An 18,938-nucleotide genomic window follows, 5' to 3' on the forward strand; every position below is an offset into this window, starting at 1 on the left:
AATGTACAATAATCAGTTACTTTATGACCAGAGGCAGTGGTAGATTGCTGTTGACTGTTATGCTGGAGCGTATGTCATCCGGGTGAGGGGCAACCTAAATGAGTGTATTTTGCTGTAATCGACGGAGTTTCTCCCCTATCGCCTCCATAAATTGCACAAAACGACACGCTAGCTGAACGTCTACTCCTCCGAAGCATGCCGTCACAGCTTGTCTACAGGTTCTTATCCCCTTGCTTACAAAGAATGGCTTCAGAAATTGACATCGTTCAGCTTGTAGTTCTCCGCAGATTCACAAATGATGTAATACACTTTCGCTGGCGTCCTCACATAAACGACATGTTGTCTGACCCGGCATCCGTTCCAAGTGACAGTGATGGTAAGATGCCCGTTTGGAAATGAAGTTATTTTTCTTTCTTCCTCCTACTGAAACCCGTGCCTAGGTAAGATTGCGGAGAGGGCTTAGCGTAACTTTGCACAACAAACTATCCGTGGTTCTTTCTGTAAGTACCGCCTTGTCTTCTACTAGGGATAATTTTTTCACTGTCTTATTTATGATTTGTTTGAAGCAATGGTAGGAACCTAAGGCTGCCCAGAGGTCCTCCAGACCCAGAAGCTCATAGCTGCGCAATCCCTCTTTCGATGTATTTCGTTCCGAAGGTAGGAATTCAGTGTTCCTGCTTCAGCACTTTTGATCCTGTACCAGCTCTTGACATAAGCTCCTTTGCGGGCTATTTCTTGGCTTTGTAGGCCGAATTCTAACCTTATTTGGGCTGGTGAAACATACTTGGGAAGATTGAAAATCATTCTGGCCGCTCCTGAGACAGTGCTATCTAATATGGCCGCATCTCTTCCCCTCAGGCACTCACTCCCATAAGTGATTGCCGGGATGAGCTTTGCATGCCAGACTTGTAGAAGGGGAGTAAGACTCAGGCCAATAGTTTTATGTTTGATAGATTTTATTGCTGCCGCAATAGAGTTGCCTCTTCTTTTGATGACTTCTTTTTGTGAGTTGAATGTGCCTCTATTGTCTATTATCATTCCTAAGTATTTGTATTGGTCAACTACTTCTATTGTTGAGTTAGCCAAGTGCCAGCAGAAATTAGTGGTTTCCTTTCTTGGGTGAATTCTCATTACCTTTGTTTTATCGTAGTTGATGGTTAAACCATTGTTTACAGAATATGGACGGGTTGTGTCTAATAGATTATTATTATTTATTTATTTAATAGATGTTGAAGGACAATGGGGGTTCGACTGACCAGCACAAGGTCATCTGCATACAGGAGGTTGGAGAGTAGCAGCCCTCCTATGTTTGGCGAATGTGAGTTACAAGTGTCCAGTTCAGACGATAGATCAGACATGTAAAAGTTGAAAAGTGTCGGCGCCAAGACGCACCCCTGTTTGAGCCCCGTGGTTATTGGGATTTTCCGGGACAGGAACTTACCATCTCCTAGCTTGACTTGAACCCACGTATTTGTGTGGAGAAGTATTAACTGGTTTAGGAGAGCAGGTGGTATATTTTTATCCTTGAGCTTGTGCCAGAGTTTGCTCCAGTTAATTTTATCAAACGCTGATGTACAGTCAATGAAACACATAAATAGAGGGTATTTTGCTAATTTCGCCCCATCTACCAATAGGGACAGGGCAAGTATGTTTGTAGTTGTTCCCATGCCCTTGCAAAAGCCAGTTTTATTGATAAGTATAATTGATTTTTCGTCTGTCCAGGCGATGAGGTCTTCCAAAAGTGGGCCAGCGTAATATTTCGCTTCGATAACGATTAAAGTCACAAGCCTGTAGTTATTTGCTGAGTTCTTGTCCCCTTTCTTGTATATTGGGGATATGATTGACCCCCTCCAAGAGTCCGGGACGGTGTTTCCGCCTGCGATTTTTGCAAACAGCGGTAGCAGTTTGGAAGCCCAATATTCTGGGTCTTTTTTAATAGATTTGGTGGAAACCCATTGGGGCCCGGGCGCCCTCCCGCCTGCCTTTAGCTATCCTGCCCTTGATCTGGCGAGTTGTGAACAAGAGATTCTCGTTTCCTGATAGAACATTTTGATTGGAAAGGATTGCCTCAAAGATATAGCGTGTGCTCTGCTTCCGATCAGAATTAAAGTGGCGAAGCTGATGCGAGGCCCAAGCTTCCTCTGTCAGGTGTGAGGTGATTTTTTGAGCTTTCACTTTGGCTAGGCTGTTTATTGTGCGCCAGAATCTTGCGCTGTTGTCTGATTTTGAGTCATGTAACAGTCTAGCCCACAACTTTTTGTCCGAATCCCTTTTTGCCTGCCAGATTATTTTTTCTTTTCCGCTTTGATTTGGGCTAGGTCCCTTTGTAAACTCGGATCCTGCCCTGTACGCAAAGCCTGCGTAATGTTTTATTTATTGCTTTCTTGAGATTGCAGAGATTTGAAGTTTTAGTGATAAGCAAGTGTTTGTCTAAAGACCTGATTGTCGTTGAAGCTGGAGGAATGCTTGCCACGTGCTCTGCTCCTAGTGTTTTAATAAAATATTCCCCGTGGTTATCTCATTTTTTATCAGTCTCGTCCCTTTGTTCCCATAATGACTTCGCTGAGGCCAGTAGTTCATCTGGTTTATTGATTTAAAATGTGATCCTCCTGCAATTGTCCATGTATATCGACTCTGGGTCCTCCACGGGCTGATCTAGTGGTGATCCAATTATTCTTGTGGAGATTTCCTGTTGCAGATGGTCACTTTGATCTTGGGTCCCTACCTGGAAGCCTGTGATCTTGCTGAAGAAAGCTAAGGATACAAAGGTGTAGTCTATTAGCGTGGTTGCGGTTGCGCTGTGAAATGGTGCCTATTGCTTATTTAGTGCCACAAAGCTTAGGTGTTCCAGATCCTTGATGAAGTTCCTAGCGAGTACTGTTTGTTGCTTCTTGGTACTCAGCCCCTGACACGGGATAATCCAGGCAGTGTGTTCCTCGAGTAGCTCGTCCCTCGTCTGTGGCCCAGTTAGGTGCATGTTGAAGTCACCTGTCAGCAGTAGATTTGAAGTTGGATCTTACGAGATGAGCCTAATAATTTCTGCCTCCACCATTTTAACTCATTTAATTTGTCGTGAGGTTGTATATAGGTGTTTAGGAGTAGTATTTGTTGTACAGTGTTTCCATCCCTCTGAGTGCTTTAATTGCATATGCAGGTGTCAACATCTTCTGTCGCTGTTATTGTTTTTATTGATGAATAAATTGTTAGCCCTTTTTATGCTCATGACGGAGCGGTTCCGTCATGAGCAACGATGGGCGTGTCCTCATGACGGAACCGCTCCGTCATGGCACCCACCCATGGGGGTAGCGCTGGCGCTCCCCCCATGAGCAGCCGATCTAGCCCCCAAAAAGGGGGATGGCAGAGGAAGAGTTTCCGCTGCCATCCCCGAACCCCCCAGACAATCCCATGACATCAGCGCGCACCGACGTCATCACGAGGAGCAGGACGTACTGGAAGCCATTTGCTTCCAGTGCGTCCAGCAGTAAACAGGTACGTTTCCTCTCCCCTGATGTCTCAATGCAGGCTATTCCTGCTGCACGATCGCGCATGGCGTCGCGATCGTGCAGCAGGAATGCCCCCACTAGGCACCATGGATTTTTCTTTTATTTAAAGGAAGCAACCCCTTGGGCAAGGGTAGCTTAATTAAGGGGCATAATATTTTTAAGACTTTTCTGCCCCCCTGGGGAGAGATTAGCTATGTTTTCTGGCATTTCTGCCCCAGGAGGAGCAGAATAGCCCACTAGAGCCAGAGATTAAAAAAAATTAAAATGGAAGGGACCCCTTGGGCAAGGGTCGCTTCTAGGGGGCATATTATTTTATGTGTATTCGGCCCGTTGTTTGTACAATGTAAATGAGTTTCAATTCCCTGCATGAATGTATTTTTTTGCAAATGGTGTAATAATAGCAGTATGTTCGGCTTTTGTTGTTTGAGTGTCAAAAAATTTTTGCACTTGTGCTAGATGTGTATTTTGTTGTCTTCTGAGTAATTGGTTTTGGTTTTTTCTTTCTAGTGGGATATCGTTGCTTTTTGCTGTGTCTCTGCAGAGTGGGTGCTGGTGAGTGTAGCTGTCACTTGCAAGTAAATCGTATAGTTTTTGAGTATATAGATCTTTGTGATAAAGGCACACTTTTTTTTACTTACTGTACAGTGTTGTTTGTTGTTGACTTGTTTGTGCAGTCTCCTTCTTAGTAAGGATAATGGCTAGCCTCAGGATTACTGCTCAGCAGGTTGTTGGTATGCTTTTTGAGTCTTCCTCTGATCATGGTTCAGAGACTGACTGCATCTGAGGCAGAGGAGGGAGTGGAAGATTCAGGCAGTGAGTTTTCTGACCACAAGGAAAAAACTAGTTACTTACCTGTACACTATGGTTCTCCAGTATTATCTTTCATAGATTCACATGCTTGTATCTTCCCCGTCGTCATGGTGGGAGTCTCACGGTAACAGAATGACCACAGCAGTATAAGAAAAACTGCATAGCAAAATCCCATAGGGAATCATCTTATTTGGTAACCAAATCTCATCATTATGTGGTCCAAGACTCAGCCAATCGGCTGCTAGCCCTGCCCTCACACTCCCCAGCAGAGCCTTCCTGCCTCAGATTTCCAGCCCCGAGTGGGAGACTAAAAAACACTTAGAGACAATGAGGTTCTGCCTGAGAAATGGGGAGGTGGGCGGGCCGCATGTGAATCTATGAAAGATAATACTGGAGAACCATAGTGTACAGGTAAGTAACTAGTTTTTTCTCCAGTATTGAATCTTTCATAGATTCACATGCTTGTATCAGAATAGTAAGCAGTACTTATCCCAAACTGCATTTCCAGGCTAGAACCCCCAATAAACGTGGGCTCTGCTCTTTTGGATAGCATGTTAACATACATTGCAGTATTTGAAAAATTTGCGTAAATATACATATATCTTTACATACATACATCGTTATAATCCATGATAAATACCTTAATGAAATAGGTGCCGTAGAACTGCTTGTCCCACTGCTGCATCCTTTCTCCACGCTGCCTCCAGACAATAATGTCTAGTAAAGGTGTGCGCATTCTTCCATGTCGCAGCTCTACAAATGTCTGGCAATGGCACCCCTGCAAATAGGGCCGTAGAAGTTGCCATCTTCCTCGCGGAGTGCGCACGTACTTTGGTTTGCAAAGGTTTTCCAGCTTTGACATGACACAAGGATATTGCTGACGATATCCACCTCGAGATACTAGATCTAGAAAGTGCCACCCCTTTCCTGGGGCCAGCAAAGGCTACGAAAAGCTGATTTGTCTTTCTGAATGATTGGGTCTTGTCGATATAGAATTTGAGACATCGTTTAATGTCTAAAGAGTGCAATGCTCTTTCTGCCGCTGTTGACGGGTCTTTAAAGAATGTAGGCAAAACTATTGGTTCATTCAGATGAAAACTGGAAGGGACTTTAGGAATAAATTTGGGATTTGTTCTGAGAATCACTCTGTCCTGCCTGAATTGTAGAAATGGTTCTGCAATCGAGAACGCTTGAATCTCGCTGACCCTTCTTGCCGATGTGAGCGCTAACAATAACGCTGTCTTCCATGAGACAAATTGTAATTCCGCCTTATGGATTGGCTCGAAGGGCGGTTTCATCAACTGTGTAAGAACTGTATTCAGCTGCCAAGGAACCACTGGTCTTTGAACAGGAGGGAACATTCTGAAGAGCCCTCTGAGGAATTCCTTAATAACTCTCTGGGACCAAAGAGAGGGCTGATCAGGCATTCTTGTGTACCTTGAAATCGCGGCTAGGTGTACTTTTATGGACATATGAGAGAGTCCAGATTTTGCCAATGTCAGTAGATATGGGAGAATCTGATCAGAAGAGACCCGAAATGGATGCAAGTTGTTAGATGCACACCACTGACAGAACCTTTTCCATTTCGCCGCATATGTTTTGTTTGTGGAGACTGCCCGGGACCGTGATAGAATGTCTCTGCAGTCCTGAGGGATCTTTAACAGGTGGAATTCATGCTTGTGAGGTTCCATGCTGACAAGCTGAGCGATTTCAAATTTGGATGCAGTATCTGTCCGTTGTTCATCGTTATCAGATCCTGCACTAATGGGAACTGTATCCTGGGTGTCATTGAGAGGCTGATCAGTTCGGAGAACCACGCTTGTCTCGGCCACGCTGGTGCAATCAGAATCAGATGGCACGGCTCTGATTTCATTTTCCTTAAGACTTTCAGTATGAGAGGAAAGGGGGGAAAGGCATACGCAAACATTCCTGTCCAGCACATTTGTAGCGCATTGCCCCACGATCCCTTCTGTGGAAACCTGCTTGCAAAGTTTTTGCATTTCGAATTGTGGCGGTCCGCGAATAAGTCTAGCCTTGGCGTGCCCCATACCTTGAAAACTCTGGAAAGGTGCTTCCGATGTAGTTCCCACTTCTGAGAGATTTCGGGAGATCTGGTCAGAATATCCGCTCTTGTGTTGTCCACTCCTGCAACATGTTGCACCTGCAGGGAGATGTTATGAGCTAGAAGCCATTTCCAAATGTCTTGTGCTTCCTTTGACAGAAGTTTCGACCTTGTGCCCCCATGTTTTAGCAGGTAAAACATAGACGTGGAGCTGTCCGTTTTCACCAGAACCGTAGATCCGCGAATTCTGGGTAGAAAAGCCTTGAGTCCCAAGAACACGGCCCTCAGCTCTAGCAAGTTGATGTGGAGCTGCGTTTCGGCCTTTGACCAGTGGCCCTGAATTTCGAGCTCCTGGAGATGCGCTCCCCAACCCTGAAGAGAAGCATCCGTCATCATCACGAAATTGTAGACCTGTGATTCGAAAGTCAGTCCTTCCGCTAAATGATCCCTGATCTTCCACCATGACAGGGCGTCTCTGATCTGAGGAGTGATTACTATCCGATCCTCGAAGGATCCCTGCGACTGAAGCCATTGCTCGTCTAGCAGTTCTTGTATAGGCCTCATGCGGAACCTGCAGTTTGGGAGTAGGGGAATACAAGAGGACATCATTCCCAACAATGACTTGTAGATCCTTACTGAAACGGACTTTTTTGTTTGCAATTGTGTTGACGACCGTATGATCTTTCGAATACGCTCCTCTGACGGGTAAGCCTTGGCCTCCTCCGTGCAGATTAGAGCACCCAGAAATTGAATGGACTGCGCTAGTCTGAGATGGGACTTCTCTAGGTTGACTCTGAGACCTAGCTGACCGAAAAGGTCCATGCAAACGTGAAGGGAGCAGAGGGTGTCTCTGAACGAACTTCCTTTGATAAGCCAATCGTCCAGATACGGGAAAATCTGGTGACCTTGGAGTCGTAGGTGGGCTGCAATTGGCGCCATACACTTTGTAAAGACTCTCGGTGCCGACTTTAGTCCGAAAGGTAAGACCTTGAATTGGTAATGACGCCCCGCCACCATGAAGCGTAGAAATTTTCTGTGTTTTACGTGGATTGGGACGTGAAAATAAGCATCTAAGAGGTCCAGGGATGCCAAATAATCTCCTCTGCCAATTAGGAGAAGAATTTCCTGCAGAGATAACATCCGGAATGATTTCTTTTGAATGAATTTGTTGAGACCTCTGAGGTCCATTACCTGCCTCCATTTTGATGTGTCCTTCTTTTTGATGAGAAAGAAATGCGAGTAATAGCCTTTCCCGCGTTGAAGTTGCGGAACTTCTTCTATCGCCTCCTTTTGTAATAACGCTATCACTTCTGCCTTGAGGGCTGATAGATGTTCTTGCCTCCTGTGTATAGGAGGCTGAATTGGAGGCTTGTCTACGAATTCCAGAGTATGGCCATGTTGTTTTACATCTAAAACCCATCTGTCCGTTGTTATTGACAGCCAAGCTGGGTAAAATGAAGTCCGGTAATGGGTGCTGCTTCTCGGACAAGTGTCGGATGTGTTGGAAAAGTCATTGTCGTCGATTGGACTGCTGCGACTTCCCTCTCGTAGATGACCTTCCTCTGGACTGTTGCTGATAGTTACTGGAAGATCGAAATTGTTGATTGCTCGAGTACTGGCGAGATCCCTGCTGCTGGTACGGCTGATATCTGTTTGATTGGAACGAGGATCGTTGTGTAAATTGTCTTCGGGATCCTCTCCTCCGAAAGGACTGAAACCTGCCCTGTTGCAGAGATCCCAGCGCCCGCGCTGTATCTGTGTCCGTTTTGATACTTTGGAGGGCCTCATCGACATGCTTTCCGAACAGGTTCTCTCCATCAAATGGCATGTCCACTATTTTGGCCTGTATCTCCAGTCTGAACGAGGTGGCCTTCAACCATCCTTGTCTGCGCAGGGCTACTGCACCTGCCATTTGTCGAAAAGCCACTGAGGACAAATCCATAGCGATGTCGATGGATTCAGATGCTGCCCTAGCCCCATCCTGTAGAATAGCAGCCGCTTCTTCTTTTTTATCGTCTGGTAGATGGGAGAGCAAGGGAGCTATATCGCACCACATCTGCCGGTTGAATCTGCTGATGAGGGCTAATGCATTAGAAGCCTTTATGAAAGACGCTGCCATCACTGCAAAGCGCTTCCCTGCGCCATCCATTCGTCTTCCGTCTTTGTCCGGGGGAACCATTGTTGTTGAAACCGGATTTTTTGAGTTTCTTTGGGCGGCCTGCGTCACCACAGAGTCTGGTCGAGGATGACCAATCAAACAGGCCGGAGACGATTCCGGAGCTCTATATTTTTTGTCTATTCGAGGAACTGAAGCAGCCACTGAAGCCGGGTTCTTCATAATCTTCATGCCTTCCTCCCAAATATGGTCGATTAATGGAATGGATCGCATAGACTTGCGTGACTCCTCTTTAAAGTCATAAAGAAAACATTCGGCTTCCTGAACTGGAATGGGAAGATCAAAGCGCTTTGATGCTTTCTCCATGATGTCATGGAATCCTCCTATATCTTGCGGCGGAGAGTTCGCAGGTGTTGGAGATGGCGACGGCGTAGTTGGGAGAATATATTGATCCCATTCATAGTCAACCTGCTTATCTTGAAGGAGTTCTCCTTCTTCCAGTTAATCGGCGTCACTGTCTTCTAAGTCATCTCTGATTGTCATAATCGGTGGAGATCTGATCTTCTGAGTGGAAGTTTTGGGAGAAGAGTGAGGTGGTCGTACCTGTGTCGGCTTCTCCACCGTCTGTGGCGCTTGAGAGTTTGCATCCGGGAAACGCCGATAGTAATCGTTGATCATCAGGCGTAAGTCAGTCACCAAGGACACCGGCATGGACATAGAGTCCTCTCTAGAAGTATGCTGAGGCTCTTCCTCTTCCTCGTAGGCATAAGACTCCTGAAAAGATTCATATCTCCGTGAATCTCTCGGAGGACGATCCTGAAATGAGAAGACTTCTTGAACCTCATGAAATTCTTCCTCATCTGTTTCCTGACTCTTAATGCGAAGTTGGGAAGGACTATAAGCCACTCCTGAAGACTCCTCATCATCAGACTGTAAGTCTAGTAAATTTGAAGGCGGAAGCGGAGAAATTTTTGTCCATGTTGTAAAATCCGTAGACTTAGTCTGCTTCGTCGACGAGCCCGTCGACGACGCCATAGACTTCAATGTTATTTTCTTTATCTTAGGAGATTTAAAAGTTCCCGTCGACGGGACTGTCGTCGACGGAGATCTCGTCGACGGAGTAAGCCGTATTATCGTCGTCGACACCGTAGTCGTCGACGACGAAGTCTTCGTCGACGAAGGTAATGTGGCCGTCGACGGAATCGTCAACGAGCTTTTATTCGACGACAAGGTTTTAGTCGCCGTCGATGCCGCTGTCGTCGTCGATATGGTGGTCGTCGACTGAGTCGTCGTCGATATGATGGTCGTCGACGGTTTCAAAGCAATAATCGCCGGCGGCGCCCTAATTTTCGTCGACGGGGCTGAGGAAACTTCTCTTGACTCTTTAGATTTTTTAAGAGGAGTATGAGGTAATGAAGACGCATGGGCCCCTTTGTCTTTTGTTTTTTGCCTTTTCAGCTCTGAAATATCTTCAGAAGTTGAAGATTTTCTCTTCTTTGAAGACTTAGAATCCTCCTCAGAGTCAGAATCTGAAGTGACCTTCTTTTTCTGAAGCCACAGCAGAAGACGTGCCTCCCTGTCACGTAGGGTCTTAGCAGAAAAGGTTCTGCAATGTTTACAGTCCTTAGGCACATGTTTTGGGTGCAAGCAATATAAGCAGTCCTTATGTGGGTCCTCAGAGAACAATCTAGGCTTTCCCCAGGATCTGCAGGGCCTGAAAAGCCTCTTCTTAGAGCTTTCAGCCATACTGAACAAGAAAAGGTGAAGCACAATACCTTAAACCAGCCAGAAGAAGGTAATTTTAGATGAACCAGAGGTCAAAAGTTCACACAGGAACAAAACTGAGCAAGGCTCAGGGAGACTCCTCCTCACACGAAGGCGGTTGGAAATCTGAGGCAGGAAGGCTCTGCTGGGGAGTGTGAGGGCAGGGCTAGCAGCCGATTGGCTGAGTCTTGGACCACATAATGATGAGATTTGGTTACCAAATAAGATGATTCCCTATGGGATTTTGCTATGCAGTTTTTCTTATACTGCTGTGGTCATTCTGTTACCGTGAGACTCCCACCATGACGACGGGGAAGATACAAGCATGTGAATCTATGAAAGATTCAATACTGGAGAATCATCGGATGATGAAGCTAATCTCAGTGCGGCTGAAGCTACCATTAGTGAGGATGAAGTGCTTGTTTTAGAGGATGTCATTAATGTGCCAATAGTGCATCAAGAGGCATCTGGGCTGCAGCCTGGGGCTGAAAGGCTTCCCGTTGGAAGTGCTGGTCTCTGGGTTGCCCCAGGCATGGTGCAGCCGGCATTGCCAGACTTTACTGGTGCTCCAGGGTGTAGAGTGAATACTAAAAACTTTCTGCCGATAAATGTTTTTCAGTTGTTTATGGACGATGTATTTTTGGCAGAGATTGTGGAGCAGACTTATTTGTATGCCGAACAGTTTTTGAGGGAGAACAGTGCCAGCCTTAGGCCCCACTCAAGAGCTACCCAGTGGACTCCCACAAATCTGGAAGAGCTGAAGAAGTTTTTGGGTTAAAATTTTTGGTGGACTTGCTAAGGAAGCCATCAATGTCTTCATATTGGTCTACTAGTCCCTTGATGGCAACGGCTATATTTGCGTCAGTAACGAGTTGTGATAGGTATTTGCTTCTGCTTTGGATGCTGCATTTTGTCGATAATGGTTTAGCGTTGCAACGAGATCACCCTGATTGTGACCGTCTTTTAAAGTTTTGGCCTGTCATTAATCACTTTGTAGATCGATTTTCTAAGATCTATGCTCCAAGGAAAGAAATAGCAGTGGATGAGCCTTTGGTCTTGTTCAAGGGCTGCTTGGTTTTTAGGCAATACATTCCTAGTAACAGGGCATGCTATGGAATTAAGATGTATATGCTGTGTGACAGTAGGACTGGATATGTCTCTGATTTCAGGGTGTACAACAGTAAGGATTCGAGGATTAACCTTCCTGGTTGTCCGTCCACTTTTGGAGAGACTGAGAAAATTGTGTGGGAACTTTGTGGAGGACTTTTTAACAAAGGTCACCATTTATATGTAGATAACTTCTACACCGGTGTGCAGTTGTTCAGGGAATTGGCCAAAGCGGACACTGTTGCTTGTGGCACAATCCGCTCTAACCGTAAAGGTTTCCCAAAAGAACTTGTTTGTCAAAAGCTTGTGTGGGGACAGTGCAGTGCATTGCGAGGAACTTCTAGCTGTGACGTTTTCAGACAGGAGAGATGACTACATGCTGACTACCATCCATGATGAAAGCACTGCACCTGTGACTGTTTGGGGTCAGGTTGCTGAAGCGTGCAAATCTGTGTGCATTTTAGACTATAATAGGCACATGGGTGGTGTTGATAGAGTAGATCAGAGGTTGGAACCTTACACTGCTCTTCGTAAGGCTTACATTTGGTATAAGAAGTTGGCTATCCATCTTTTCCACTTGGCAACCTTTAATGCTTTTGTTGTATTCAAGGATTGTTATCCTGAGTCAAAGATGACTTTTGCTAAGTTTCAGGAGTCTGTACTAGGCGGCCTTGTTGTGGTGGAACAGGCAATTGTTCCTAGAGATGGAGTGGTAGAGAAAGTGACTAGATTGAAAGATCGCCACTTTCCTGATCACATTCCTCCTACACCCTCAAAAGACTTTCCCAGTAGGAGATGTAGAGTCTGTTGGCGAAGAGGTACGCGGAAGGAGACTCGTATGTACTGCCCCAAGTGTCCTTCTAATCCTGCGCTGTGTGTGCCTGCTTATTTTAGAATGTACCACACGCAAAATAATTTTTGGGAGCATCCATGAGTGGTAAAGTGAACTGCCTGGTCTCTTATATTTTTCGTTCAGTTTCAAGGTTGGCATTTGTGCAATGTATTTAGTTTCAGATTTTGTGTTAGTAGATTTGTATCTATTTGCAATTTGTTTGTGTTTTCTTCTATATAAAAAAATCCTAAATGTGATGGCGGTGTGTGTAGGCTGGCGCTTGGCTGGTGGTGTGCGTAGACTGGCGCTTGGCTGGCGGTGTGCATGGACTGGCGCTTGGCTGGCCTTGTGCGTGGACTGGTGCTTTGTTGGTGGTGTGCGTGGACTGGCGCTTGGCTGGCGGTGTGCATAGACCAACACTCGGTTGGCGGTGTGCGTGGACTAGCGATCGGCTGGTGGTGTGTGGACTGGCGCTCGGCTGGCGGTGTGTGGACTGCGCTCGGCTGGCGGTGTGCGTGGACTGGCGCTTAGCTGGGGGTGTGCGTGGACTGGCGCTCGGCTGGCGGTGTGCGTGGAATGGCGCTTGGCTGGCGGTGTGCGTGGACTGGGGCTTGGCTGGTGGTGTGTGAGTAGTAACTTGCTGCTGGTCACTACACACACTGCTAGCCTAACGCCACTCCACGCACTCCGTCAGCTGGTATGGTTGCTGTGACGGGAATGCGGGCATGTGAAAGTGATGGGCCCTTGAATGGCGCTGTCTGCTGGTGTGAGTGTTGTAATGTGATGGGCCCGCGGCTGCCGGTGTTAATGGTTTTGTATGTGTCACACGTATGAAATCTGTATGAATGGCCTGTAAAGAGGTTGGTGCCTTGTTGTAGCTTTACAGCTCATGAGCTGAGGGTCAATGGTTCAGTTTCTTGTCCTTTCAATTATTAACAGGGCATTTCATATTTGTGAAATCTCTTGTTAATACAACTGTATATACTGAACGATCACTCACCCTTGTGCCAAATCCAACCGGTATGTATGTGTGCTTGAGGATAAGGTGGTTGTGCAGAAAAATTTGTCTTTTCTGTCTTTCTCAAGCAGGGTGTACATTGTCCCTTTTTGTGAATGTTGTAATGTGTTGGTTTTGTGCCTGGTGGTGTGAATGGTCGTGTGTATCAAGTATGAAAGGTGTGTGAATGGCCTGTAAAGCGGTTGGGGCCTTGACACGGCTTTACAGCTCACGAGCTGTGAGTCACTGGTTCAGTTGTTTGTCCTTTCAATTATTGACAGTGCATTTCATTTTTGTGAAATCTCTTGTTAATAACATTTTATACTGAACCATCACTCACCCTCGTGCCAAATCCAATAAGTATGTGTGTGTGCTTGACGATTAGATGGCTGTGCAGTAATATTTGTCTTTTTTGTCTCTCTGCCAAGGTGTACATTCCATCTAAGAAAAACCTACCAACTGTAGATATTGTCGTAAACCAAAAAAACATGGGAGTACATAGTGATGTCTCTCTTGTGGATCCCAACAAGTTATCTTACCCACAATGTCCTGCAAACCTCATAATGTGACTGTCACATTTTCCTTGCATTATTGTGCCAAAGTTTTCACGCTTCAGGAAGAGCCAACACATTTCCTACCACCCAGCATTTCTCCAAGTAACCCAATAGAAATGGTACCTCACTTGCGTGGGTGGGCCAAGTACCCGCTGCAGGGAAGGGCCCAAAACGTATTGTGGAGACATCAAAATTACCTATTTTGAAAGGACCTGGTTTTGCAGGGTGGGGGGTCACCTGAGTTTTTGTTCTAGGGCTCGGCGGCAATCTTGGTAAACCGACCAAACCCACTCATTTCTGAAAACTAGACACCTGGGGGAGTCCAGCGAGGTATGGCGTGCGTGGATCCCCCAACATTTCCCTACCCAGAATCCACTGCAAACCTCAAATTTTGCTGAAAAAAATCTTTTTTTTCAAAATTTCTGTGTGGGAAAGTTGTAGGATCACCGGGCTGACACAAATTTCCTCCCACCCAGCTTTCCCCCAGGTCTCCCGATAAAAATGGTACCTCACTCGCATGGGTGGGTCAAGTACCCGCAACAGGCAACGGCCCAAAACCTATTGAGGCGACATCAAAATTACATTTCACAAAACAACCTGGTTTTGCAAGAGGGTCCCATGAGTTTTTGGCCCCAGGCTCGGCGGCCATCTAGGGAAACCTACCAAACCCACACATTTCTGAAAACTAGACACCTGGGGGAGTCCAGCAAGGTATGGCTTGTGTGGGTCCCTCAACATTTTTCTGCCCAGAATCCCCTGCAAACCTCCAATTTAGCTGAACGAATCACTTTTTTTTCACATTTCTGTATCGGAAAATTCTGGAATCTGCGTAGATCCACAAAATTCTACCCACCCCGCGTTCCCCAAAGTCTCCCGATAAAAATGGTACCTCACTTGTGTGGGTGGGTCAAGTACCTGCGACAGGCAAGGGCCCAAAACCTATTGAGGCGACATCAAAATTAGCTATCACAAAACAACCTGGTTTTGCAAGGTGGGTCCCATGAGTTTTTGGCCCCGGGCTCGGTGGCCATCTAGGGAAACCTACCAAACCCACACATTTCTGAAAACTAGACACCTGGGGGAGTCCAGCGAGGTATGGCTTGTGTGGGTCCCCCAACGTTTTCCTACCCAGAATCCCCTGTAAACCTCAAATTTAGCTGAAAATAATTGCTTTTTTCTCAAATTTCTGTGTGGGAAAGTTTGGGATTCTGCGTGGATCCACAAATTTCCTCCCACCCAGCGTTCCCCCGGGTCTCCCGATAAAAATGGTACCTCACTCGCGTGGGTGGGTCACGTACCCGCTACAGGCAAGGGCTCAAAACCTATTGAGGCGATATCAAATTTTCCCATCACAAAACAACCTGGTTTTGCAAGGGGGTCCCATGAATTTTTGCCCCCGGGCTCGGCGGCCATCTAGGGAAACCTACCAAGCCCACACATTTCTGAAAACTAGAAACCCGGGGGAGTCCAGCGAGGTATGGCTTACGCAACGTTTTCCTACCCAGAATCCCCTGCAAACCTCAAATTTAGCTGAAAAAATCACTTTTTTCTCAAATTTCTGTGTGGAAAAATTCTGGAATCTGCTTGGATCCACAAATTTCCTCCAACCCAGCATTCCCCCAGGTCTCCCGATAAAAATGGTACCTCACTCACATGGGTGGGTCAAGTACCCGCAACAGGCAACGGCCCAACACCTATTGAGGCAACATCAAAATTACATTTCACAAAACAACCTGGTTTTGCAAGAGGGTCCCATGAGTTTTTGGCCCCAGGCTCGGCGGCCATCTAGGGAAACCTACAAAACCCACACATTTCTGAAAACTAGACACCTGGGGGAGTCCAGCGAGGTATGGCTTGTGTGGGTCCCTCAACATTTTTCTGCCCAGAATCCCCTGCAAACCTCCAATTTAGCTGAACGAATCACTTTTTTTTCACATTTCTGTATCGGAAAATTCTGGAATCTGCGTAGATCCACAAAATTCTACCCACCCCGCGTTCCCCAAAGTCTCCCGATAAAAATGGTACCTCACTTGTGTGGGTGGGTCAAGTACCTGCGACAGGCAAGGGCCCAAAACCTATTGAGGCGACATCAAAATTAGCTATCACAAAACAACCTGGTTTTGCAAGGTGGGTCCCATGAGTTTTTGGCCCCGGGCTCAGTGGCCATCTAGGGAAACCTACCAAACCCACACATTTCTGAAAACTAGACACCTGGGGGAGTCCAGCGAGGTATGGCTTGTGTGGGTCCCCCAACGTTTTCCTACCCAGAATCCCCTGTAAACCTCAAATTTAGCTGAAAATAATTGCTTTTTTCTCAAATTTCTGTGTGGGAAAGTTTGGGATTCTGCGTGGATCCACAAATTTGCTCCCACCCAGCGTTCCCCCGGGTCTCCCGATAAAAATGGTACCTCACTCGCGTGGGTGGGTCACGTACCCGCTACAGGCAAGGGCTCAAAACCTATTGAGGCGATATCAAATTTTCCCATCACAAAACAACCTGGTTTTGCAAGGGGGTCCCATGAATTTTTGCCCCCGGGCTCGGCGGCCATCTAGGGAAACCTACCAAGCCCACACATTTCTGAAAACTAGAAACCCGGGGGAGTCCAGCGAGGTATGGCTTACGCAACGTTTTCCTACCCAGAATCCCCTGCAAACCTCAAATTTAGCTGAAAAAATCACTTTTTTCTCAAATTTCTGTGTGGAAAAATTCTGGAATCTGCTTGGATCCACAAATTTCCTCCAACCCAGCATTCCCCCAGGTCTCCCGATAAAAATGGTACCTCACTCACATGGGTGATGTCAAGTACCCGCAACAGGCAACGGCCCAACACCTATTGAGGCAACATCAAAATTACATTTCACAAAACAACCTGGTTTTGCAAGAGGGTCCCATGAGTTTTTGGCCCCAGGCTCGGCGGCCATCTAGGGAAACCTACAAAACCCACACATTTCTGAAAACTAGACACCTGGGGGAGTCCAGCGAGGTATGGCTTGTGTGGGTCCCTCAACATTTTTCTGCCCAGAATCCCCTGCAAACCTCCAATTTAGCTGAACGAATCACTTTTTTTTCACATTTCTGTATCGGAAAATTCTGGAATCTGCGTAGATCCACAAAATTCTACCCACCCTGCGTTCCCCAAAGTCTCCCGATAAAAATGGTACCTCACTTGTGTGGGTGGGTCAAGTACCTGCGACAGGCAAGGGCCCAAAACCTATTGAGGCGACATCAAAATTAGCTATCACAAAACAACCTGGTTTTGCAAGGTGGGTCCCATGAGTTTTTGGCCCCGGGCTCGGTGGCCATCTAGGGAAACCTACCAAACCCACATATTTCTGAAAACTAGACACCTGGGGGAGTCCAGCGAGGTATGGCTTGTGTGGGTCCCCCCAACGTTTTCCTACCTAGAATCCCCTGTAAACCTCAAATTTAGCTGAAAAAAATCACTTTTTTCTCAAATTTCTGTGTGGGAAAGTTTTGGATTCTCCGCGGATCCACAAATTTCCTCCCACCCAGCGTTCCCCCGGGTCTCCCGATAAAAATGGTACCTCACTCGCTTGGGTGGGTCACGTACCCGCTACAGGCAAGGGCTCAAAACCTATTGAGGCGATATCAAATTTTCCCATCACAAAACAACCTGGTTTTGCAAGGGGGTCCCATGAGTTTTTGCCCCCGGGCTCGGCGGCAATCTAGGGAAACCTACCAAACCCACACATTTCTGAAAACTAGAAACCCGGGGGAGTCCAGCGAGGTATGGCTTACGCAACGTTTTCCTACCCAGAATCCCCTGCAAACCTCAAATTTAGCTGAAAAAATCACTTTTTTCTCAAATTTCTGTGTCGAAAAATTCTGGAATCTGCTTGGATCCACAAATTTCCTCCAACCTAGCATTCCCCCAGGTCTCCCAATAAAAATGGTACCTCACTTGTGTGGATAGGCATAGTGGCTGCAACAGGAAATAAAACTACCTGGTTGTGGGGGGGCGCACCTGGGGTTTTGCCCCCGGGCTTCGTGGCCATCTTGGGAAACTACCAAACCCAAACATTTCTGAAAACTAGACACCTGGGGGAGTCCATAAAAAGGAAAAAATAATATAACATTGACAACACCCACTATAATTCACAGTTCACCCCCACAATGCTCCATCCATGCCCCCCAAATCCTGTTAACGGCCCATATTGCATTTCCATTTTTAGAAATGCTTCCTGGTATCCCGTGACTTCCTGTGTGTCCTGTGAGAAGTTGGCCTGGCATATGCTGTTCCTAGTTATAGGGACACCTTGCACCAGTCCAATTCGACTCTTATTGATGATAGGTTTAAGACAACCTTTAAAGAAAGCTATCCTAGTGGTAGCTGTGGAGAGCAGCCTTCAGGCTAAGTCTTGAATGAGTGTTAAGCTTATTGTTTTACCATAATAACCTCTTGAATAACCAAATGAAAGAGTAGCCCACACAGGTATATATATATAAAATATATGTATTTATTCTAGACAGAATCCCACAGTCACTTTATGTGGCTAGTGGCAAAGTTACAATTCAAACAAGCATTTCTAAACACAATAAATAGCACAGAAATCAATGGGCCCCAGGGGGGGGGACCAAACCATATACTAAAATAGTGGTATAAGAACCACGATAATTCTACAGGCAATGCCTAGGGCATTCAGGATCGCTTGCCCCTTCAGAATCCACCCACAGGTAAGAGGAAGGGGACCCACGGGAGGCGTGTGCAGTGCGAGAAGCTGCTATCGGGATCGCAATGTTAGCCTATGGAGAATGTCGCGGTTGAATAATTAAAGGTTAAGGACACTTCTAGCAACAGTACAAAGTTAAGGCTTGAGACTTAAGGCTTTGGAGAGCCCACCCCCACGGGAGTACCGAAGTACCACTGTTACCTGCCCCAGGGAAGCCGGGTGCATAGGTCGATTCTGGTATCGGGTCGTGGGCTGATTTTCTATGGAAAAGTAGTCCAAACTGCTGCTAGCTGAAAGCGTCGTTGAAGTCGTGAAGATTAAAGTTGAAGAGAAGATAAAGATGAACCTGAAAGCAGAGGGGACAGAGTCTGGGTCACAGCACAGTGACCAGGGAGCTCACAGGAAGGAGCTCGTGGATGTCGGGTGCTTCAGGTGTGGAAGGTACAGCTGGGCTCTGCAGTCACGGGCTCCGGGAGGCTTCAAGGAAGGCCAGCTTCGGGA

The 18,938-nt window shown here is 46.5% G+C and overlaps 1 long non-coding RNA gene across 2 annotated transcripts in view; it reads left to right on the top strand.

Annotated features, from left to right (window-relative positions):
* LOC146871891 (uncharacterized) overlaps positions 1 to 18,938 on the top strand; it is a 264,085-nt gene that overhangs the window by 201,006 nt on the left and 44,141 nt on the right. For both annotated transcript variants that reach the window (XR_014959623.1, XR_014959622.1), the window contains one exon: positions 4,011 to 4,055. This is a non-coding gene — a long non-coding RNA (uncharacterized LOC146871891). The remainder of the gene's footprint in view (positions 1 to 4,010; positions 4,056 to 18,938) is intronic.

The sequence above is a fragment of the Triturus cristatus genome, chromosome 1_1 (assembly GCF_964204655.1).
Source record: "Triturus cristatus chromosome 1_1, aTriCri1.1, whole genome shotgun sequence".
NCBI lineage: Eukaryota > Metazoa > Chordata > Amphibia > Caudata > Salamandridae > Triturus > Triturus cristatus.